This window comes from Kryptolebias marmoratus, linkage group LG23 (genome assembly GCF_001649575.2).
Source record: "Kryptolebias marmoratus isolate JLee-2015 linkage group LG23, ASM164957v2, whole genome shotgun sequence".
NCBI classification, from domain to species: Eukaryota; Metazoa; Chordata; class Actinopteri; order Cyprinodontiformes; family Rivulidae; genus Kryptolebias; species Kryptolebias marmoratus.
This window is the reverse complement of record NC_051452.1, coordinates 3,150,106-3,158,834: the sequence shown is the minus strand read 5'-3', so window position 1 is coordinate 3,158,834 and position 8,729 is coordinate 3,150,106. Positions and strand designations below refer to the sequence as shown.

General features: G+C 42.4%; 1 protein-coding gene across 2 annotated transcripts in view; it reads right to left on the bottom strand.

Annotated features, from left to right (window-relative positions):
- Positions 1-7,766, bottom strand: part of LOC108249339 (interleukin-1 receptor accessory protein-like 1) — a 279,953-nt gene extending 272,187 nt beyond the window's left edge. For both annotated transcript variants that reach the window (XM_037973923.1, XM_037973924.1), the window contains exon 1: positions 7,093-7,766. The gene's annotated coding sequence lies outside the window, so the exon portion shown is untranslated. The remainder of the gene's footprint in view (positions 1-7,092) is intronic.
- Between the last annotated feature and the right edge of the window lie 963 nt (positions 7,767-8,729).

The following is an 8,729-nucleotide window of genomic DNA, read 5'->3' as shown; positions in this document are numbered from 1 at the left end:
GCTGCTCCTGCACGCTCCCGGCATTCTGATGTTAACAGGAAGTGACGTCACGTGTCTTCTTCCTGAGTTATTTGGGCTTATTTTGTATTCCACGCTACACAAACCCACAAAGAAGAGACTAGACTGCAGAAACGGTGGAGAATCACTTTAGAAACAATAAATATTGGGTCAAAGTTGTGGGAAAGTTGCGGATTTCACAAACAGTTGTACTTTCGGTGAATAGGACCAGATAACCGATCAGTGTTTGCTAATCTAAGGAAGAATGGTGAGAGATACATATGGCATCTTGGATTTTTTTATTTTAAATGAACTGAACGATGTGGCTCAACTCTTCAACAAGACAGTAAACTTCATGTTCATTCCTTTTTATGTATTTTATTTTAACAAAGTCAAAGGTCAAGGTTTGAAATTGGCTTGAACTTAAAGGAAAGCTGGTGACGGACATGTGGAAAAACCTCCAAGTCTAACAATAACAACATCCAAAGATAGCAACGGTATCAGGTGTATTTTCAGGAAAAATATAAAAACACAAAATCTGCTCCAGCTTCAGCAGAGACTTCCAGTGGCGGTGATTAAATATTCACAAACTGAAGCGTTTCCCTTTATCTCTCTCAAACAAGCACCTAAATTTAAATCTGTGACACAGAGACTGATCTGCTGCTGAACCGAGCTAACGCTACAGTATGCTAATGCTACGCAGCTGAGCGCATCAAAGTCCGACTTCTTCAAGGGACTCTGGCTTTAAAAAGAAAGAGTCCAATGGCTTTATAGTTTTCAGCTCTTTGTTTAAATGAGAAACTTATGGTCATTGAGCCTTTAGTCTTTTAGATTAAAAACAAAAGCTAACATATTCGCTTTTAAGCCATAAAGATTTAAGCGTTCCTCAGAACGGGTGGAAAGTGGCTGAAGAAGTCCGACCCTGGTAAATTATGTAGCTCGCTAAGTCTTTTCAGCCGAAAGTACTTTTTAAGTAGCAACAACTGTGGGCTGATTCAAGGAGGATTTTCAGATTATCAACACGAGTTAATAAACCCTACAGCGACGAGACTGAACTTGATGATTTTAAAACAATTCTGTCATTTGGAGGACATAAACCAAACAACAACAGGAAGGAGAAGAGAAAAGAACAGTTGTGATGAGCAAACACGCTGCCCTGAAAACGGACCTGTGCAACGCAAATAATCCTTCCCCCGACACCAGACGACCCTCGTCTCCACGCCATGCGGCGGTGATTCAATATCCGCGGACGAGGAGTTCGGCGTCCCCGGGCTCTTCTCGTAAAGTGGCCCATAAATCACAAACCCTGTTGAGAGCCGGTCTCTGCGGGTCTGGGTTCAGGACGAGGAACCCCCCCCCCCGTAACCGCAGCTGGGATGCAACACAATGTGTCTTGGGAGCTTAAAATTATTACCACCATTAGCCAAACATGGGTCAAGATTATTAACAGAAACGTTATCTTTACACAGAGATGATGCTAAGACCTAAACCCAAGCTCCATTTAAATCCATGACTTATTACGGGTTGTTGTTATACTTCAGATTATGCACAATATTACACAAAACACACAAAAAAACTGTTTAATTTACCTTCCTGGCATTTGCTACATATCTGATACTGAGATGTACATTTAAAGACAAACACCTGAAGTAATTTCGTTTTTCTCAGTTTGTAAGTCTGCAAGAAGTTTGAAAAAGAAAATAATGCTATTGTGATATTTGTTGTGCAAAACCTTTTTTTTCCCCTGTTGTCTAATTACTCTCAACAACCTGTCCAGGGTCGGCCATTTCTATGGATACAGCTTCATAAAATGGGAATGGTTGGTGATATTAACTTCCTGTTTGTGGCACATTAGTATATGGGAGGAGGGAAACTTTTCAAGCTAGGTGGTGACCATGGCGGCCATTTTGGATCCAACTTTTGTTTTTTTCAATGTAAAGAGGGTCATGTGACACATCGAACTTATTGGGAATTTCACAAGGAAAACAACGGTGTGCTTGGTTTCAACGTAACTTTATTCTTTCATGAGTTATTTACAAGTTTCTCACCACTTATAAAATGTGTTCGAAATGTTGGATTGTCAACGCAACCCTCTTCTCTCACCTCCCCTTCCTGGAAAGTGGATTGGTCATCGTGGGGCAGTTGAATGAACCCCCAAGGTCTCCCGATCTGACCCCCTTAGACTTTTATCTTTGGGGTCACCTGAAAGCAATTGTCTCTGCTGTGAAGATACGAGATGTGCAGCACCTGAAGCTACGGATACTGAAAGCCTGTGTTGCTGTCAGTGTGTGAAGAGAGGGAGAAGAGGGTTGCATCGACAATCCAAAACTTTGAACACATTTTATAAGTGCTGAGAAACTTGTAAATAACTCATGAAAGAATAAAGTTACGTTGAAACCAAGCACACCGTTGGTTTTCTTGTGAAATTCCCAATAAGTTCAATGTGTCACATGACCCTCTTCCCATCGAAAAAACAAAAGGTGGATCCAAAATGGCCGCCATAGTCACCTCCCATATACTAATGTGCCACAAACAGGAAGTTAAAATCACCAACCATTCCCATTTTATTAAGGAGTATTTATAAAAATGGCCGACCCTGTACTTTAGGATTTCTGCCACTGTTGTCTAAAAGATTAACGACGCAGACATATGTATGGAAAAGATAAAAATACTTAATGGATGTAATAATAAAGTTAACTTTTTTTAAATGCCTGTAGAAGTCAGGACGCTACGGCGCCGAAGCCCCCACCTTTCGGCCATCTTGCACTGGAGTCAGGTTGAAATGTATGTACAGAATCAGCTGTAAATACCATGTTGCCCCAGGTCTCATGTGAAGTAGCTAATGACAAATGAAGAGCTGCTAATGAAGCGCTCCTTGATTTCACTCACTATTAATCCCTTGATGTAGCTGTTCTATTTAAACTCCCGCTCGGCTCAGAGCGAGGAGACGACGACGACGCACGCGTTCACACACAAACAGGCCACGCTTACGGCTGCATATTCAAGTCGGAGGATTTTCTTTCAGTATACACCCAAAAGCCCTTCCTGAGACTTATATAAATTAATTTTTAAAGCCTCTGCCGAGTTCCCCGACTCGCTTAGGCCGAAACGTCTATACAGATTGGTAGTTATGGTTGTGTTTCGATAACACGGAGACGCAGTCTGGGTGCGTCTGTTTTCCTGGCAACTGGCATTTTTCGCTCTTTTATTTCTATTTCCACACCAACATATGGAATGTCACAACAAAGCCTGCGTGAACGAGTAAGCACAGATGTGATGGAGAGGGGAGGGGAATTGGGAGGCAAAAAAAAAAAAAAAGAAGCTAATTTTGTTTCTCCCAGCACGCAATTTCCATCTTCCATCCGAGTCTCTCGGGAATCTGCAACGCATCTAAAACACATCAACTTCCGTCTTTTCTAGGCTGAACGGGTCTGAGAGGATCACCTCCAGACGTGGCAGGATGACAGCGGAGCTGGAAACGGATGGGAACCATAATTCTGCCTCCTAACTCACAGCTGACTCCCGTGTTCTTTTATTTTCTGCTGCATCAAATGGGGAAAATAAAAGGATTTGAAACCGCGTTGGACACGTACATAAATGCAAACAAATACAGAAAAGGAGTGTTTGTGTTTAATGGAAAGAGACGGATGAAACGATGCTATTAACGTCCTTTTATCGAGTTACTAAGCGCTGCTCCGTCAGAACTGAAATGTCATTCCATACAGGAGGTAAATAAAGCTACTGCAGCAGAAGCACTTAGCTCGGGTTGTGTCCGCACATGAAGGCGCTCGCGCCGAGGTCTGAAAGAGAAGTGGCCTTGAAGGCGATTTGCACCGAAGTCCATTCTTCACGACACGGAAAAGGAAAAAGGGGGGTGCGCCCTGAGCTGAACGGCCTCGAAGTGAAAAGGGGAGGGCAGGTTTGAAGGCCTTTTATTTTTCTATTAAAAAACTAGAACCCGGCTCAAGGGCTGATCCTCTCGCTTGCACAGAATATGCGGTCTGTGGTTAACACCCAAGTCTGCACCAACCGATTTAAACGTATTTATCAGTTCGGCCAAGAAGGATGGTTAAATATGCAGAGGCTTATTTAAGTGAGGGGTTCCGAGCTTTTAAAAGTGGAGCACATTTAATCGAGAAAGCTCCTCAAATGACAAGTCCAGCTGCTCAATTAAAACCTAAAACTGCGACTCTACGTCCAGTCTTCCAACAACCTCAGGTTGGAGGAATGAAGTTTTATTTCTGTCCAGACTGACAAACTAAACGGCCAGTCTTAGGAACTCTGGTCTCGAGGTTGTTCAGCTCATGTTAACACTATTTTATGTGGACAATTTAGTGCGACAGTAATTAGTTCGGTGACGCTCCTGCTGGAAGAGCCCCGGGCTGCGCGAGAAGCGCTACAACTAGCGGTCGCTGCTTGTTGTCCTTTTAAAATAACCACAATTTAACTCCAAACGTGGGTAATTTGCACCGAACCTCACCTGAAAACACTTAAAGCTTACGGCTATCAACAACTACAGACACTGTTTGGCCAACATTTGGTATTGGACCAAAATTTGACCCCAATATCAGTGTTTTTTTTTTTATTGATTCATTTCATTCATGGTTCGTTTTATTTCTGGTATTTATAGCTCAAAGAGCAAACAGCAGCTGCTAAAAGGGGACAAATCCTCGATGATTCCCGTCGTGATTCTCGCGAGTGAACGAAGCGCCACGCGAAGATGGACTGTTGTTCATCTGATCCGCCGTGCTTGTCGATTCCCAACGTGATTCCTGCAAGAGAAATAAACGGCTCTGGATCTGATCGATGGCCAATGATTGCAACAAGGCGCAGACAGGAGAGGGATCTCATCTTCGGTGGAATTGGATTTTCAGAAGATTTAACCGGCCGCGTCTGTTCTACATGTAGTCCACGACTTTAAACGCTCAGATTTCACCACAGCAACCGAGCAGCACTCAAAGGTGTTCAGCTTCAATACGTTTGGGATTGTTGGTCTCACGTATACACCCAGCATTCCCATTTTTCCCCCAAGAGTCTTATTAATGTCATTCAATTGGCATGATTGAGATATCTCTGACGTTCTTGCTCACAAATCCTCATCAATTGCTCCAATCCGTCCTCAGACGGAGCCGATACTCCACAGCAAGACGACCCTTATTCCCCACCACATTAATGAACTCTTTCATTTGAAAGCCTTTGACTGTCCGCCCCTTGATTGCAAACCCAAGGCCAATGGGCCTTGGTGACAGCTCCTTGAAAATTAAAAGCATCAATCAAGACAGGAATGGGGATCAGATCCTTCCTGAACACTGTCAGCTGAATGAGCTCATTTCAAAAAAGCCAGGCTGTCGTTTTGAGAAGGGCTTCACCGACTAAGGATTAAATGTTGATTAACGGAAACAACCAAACTAATTTAAGGCCTAGCACACCTTGAAGGAACGCATGTCGCCTGTTGCCTTTCATGCCAAAGCTTTTAGACTAAAATCTAAAATTACAGCCATCAAACATCAAAAATAATGTTCTGTTGGAGCTCGTGCTCAGAGTATGAGTTGTAAGTAACTCTCAGCTTGTACCACATTGAATTCTGGCTCAGTATCTGTAAAAACTGACTGAATTATAGCCATTTTTTACTGTTCTAATGCAAGTTGGCAGTGGTGGTCCTCTTGAATAATGATAATAATCAGTTGTAGAGGTACATCCAATGATTATGCCATGAAAGCTTCGTAAAAAGGCCTCCAGTCAGAGACAGACACATGAACAGACGGGGAAAAAGCATCATCAGCCGTTTGCCTTTACCTGGCAAGTGATAAAAAGAACATCTGAGGCCGAATCATGCAACCCCTGCTGCCAAGCTAACGTTCACATCCAGTTTGTAGTCCTAAATAAACCCATTTATGGTGTAAGGAAACGAAACTGTCCTCAATTCATCGGGGAGCAGGGGAGGAATTCAGTGCCGTTGGATAAACTTGACCAGGAAAAAAAAAAGAGCCAGTGCCAAATGACATAATCTCTGTCTAAATCAATTTCTGTATGAGAGCACTCGACTCAGCTCAATATGTAGCTGCAGGGCTCCTGTTAAGTGGCTGCTGCCACAGACCTATTAATTCATGTGGTGCTGGCTGCTCCTGTGGCCAAGCTTAACCCCCAGATTTTAGACAAGGAAAAAAGAAGTGTTGTCAAAAAAATAAATAAATAAATACCACCAATGAATCACCAATGGAGTAAGATGGAGATGTTTTAAGATTTCTAATAGATACATCCTTTATTTATCCAGTTAATTGTCATCAAGATGAAAAATCTCAGTCAGACCTGGCCAAGGAGGCAAAAAAATAAAATCCTAAAACTGTATCAAAGCAGATTTAGACTATATACAAACAACAGACTGCAGTAAAAGTTGGGAGAAAACAGGAGATCTGCAGAGGCTCTTTGATCAAATGGTGACATGCAGCTCCTCCTTCAAGCCATTTCAGAGGGTTTTCTTAAACCAGCCACTGCTCTAAGTTTGTATCAGCATCCCTCGCTGGTTTCTAAATATGCTCCAAGTGGCTCAATGTGACGAGAGCCAGAGCGGAGACTCCAACATCCATATGGGCAATCAGAAGCCGTCATCCGTCCAAGGGGAGGGGGGGAGGGGGGGAGCAGAGGAAATACTGAGGAGGACAGAAATCATTTCAAGTAACTAAGCTCGGGGGGTCGTTTCTCGCCTCCCTTCCTCCCGTCGTGCGCAACAATGGTGCGCGTGACGCACCGGAGCGGGCTTCCAAACGCGCCGCACGGCGAGGGGAGGGAAGCGATGCGTAAAAGCGCTTCAGATCTGCGTCTTCTGACTCATTTTTTCTTCTTTTCTTACATTTAAATGCTCCCAGCAGCCGTAGCTGTAATGCAGCTTCTGCTCTGGAGGTTTGGACCGCAATGAAAGCAGAAAAAATAAAATAATAAAAAAACAGCGACTGAGTCTCCTGCGTAACCGCGGTGGAGACGTGTTTATGCGTCTGTAAGCTGAGCCTATAAGGCAGATTTCTGTGCTTATAAAACTGAATCCAACATACTGACAGAGGGCACCAAAACAAGATGAGAATGATCAATTGAACTTACCAACAAGCAGCCTCCAAACAGAATCCTCTCTTTTAGTTCTGATAAGCCCGGAGCATCACTGCGTTTCTGTCTGTGCTGGTCCTCAAAGTAAAGCAGAGACTGGGTTCTAAAAAAGGGAGAGGATTCCAGCAGGGATATAGTCCACTGTACTTCTCCAGGTTAGAAAGGAAAAAAGGGGGAAAAGAATAAAAATAATGGAAAAGAAAAAGAAAAAAAAAAAAAAAGAAAGCGGCGTTTTTCCAATCCCGAGGAAATTACATATTGCCAGTCGTCGCTGGCGCAAATACCTGCAGCCCGGTCACTTTCACATAACAGGAGAGAGGAGGCAAATCATAAAAAGGAAAGGAAAAAAAAAGAAAAGAAAAGGACGGCTGGAAAATAAAACTGATGGGCAAAAAAAATTAAAATGAAAAATTGGATTTCAGATGATCCAGCAGCTCCAGCAGGTGAGCGCGACCGAACGAGCGCAGATTTCCAAAGTGAAGTGCAGGAAAAAAAACCACCACACATCAGATACCGTCTTTCCCTCTCTCACTCTCCCCCCTTTCTATGTGCTCAACAACATGCGTCAAAGAAGCGCTAATTCACCCGGAAGTGGGCGTTTGCCCCCTCCAAAATAAAAGACCAGACTCGGGTTAGAGGGTGGAAGAAGCTCCAAGCGCCTAAAACAACAATTATTCCTTACAACTTCAGATGATTGACTAACTGAAAAAATTAACTCAATCTGAATCAGAAAACACTAACATCTTTAAGATGTTTAAATGCATTTTTAAAAGGAGCCACTTCTGCTCGGAAACGTTTTATTTTGAAGGCTTTATCAGTAACAGTTATCTTATTTTGTCTACTTTGACACTTTGCTTCTGAAGTCCTCGTTTTTTTGTTTTGTTTTTTTTTGGTGCAAGTAGTTCATCCACAATCCTGCCTAACCATTAAATAATAGTTTTAAATCAGTCCTATGATGTCCAAAAAAAGAATAAATAAGCGGACGGGTGATGGTGTGCAGCTGAAGTTTGAAGCAGGGCCGGTTCTAGGATTTACAGGCCTGGTGCCCACGGCCCCCCCCTCATCAAAAATCTGATTTGCGTGCAAAATTGTTTTAACCTGGCTCATGAATTACAAAATCTACTAAAACAACAACAACAAGCACATTGTTTCTTTTAAACAAGGATAAACAGGAAGTATCTGCAAATTAGCCCTTTTGCTAGAGAAGAGCCAAGTGCCAAACAGTGGCCATGTTTTCTTTTTAAACATGCAATGCTGTTTAAAAAGAATTTAAATAAAACAAAATGGCTAAGCATATACTATTTCAGGTAACAAAAAGAATCATAACTTCTCTGATCAGAGAAGAATCAAACAGATTTAGCATATAAATGTCAAAAATGACTCAATTAGTCAAATGCGTAATCATTACCCATTTTTACTGCTTAGAGGAAGGGTAATTAGGTCTAAAATCATCTTTTATTTACAGCGAGATGAAGTGCTAACCATTGGAAATTACATAAATTAATAAATAAAGAAAAAGATATAAACTCCCTTCTTACTTAGTCTTTCAGAGTTAAACGGATAGTTTCCACCAACAGGGAACCGGGTCCCGTTCAGGCTTCAACTTCTTGGTTCCCTTCCAAGATCTACTTATA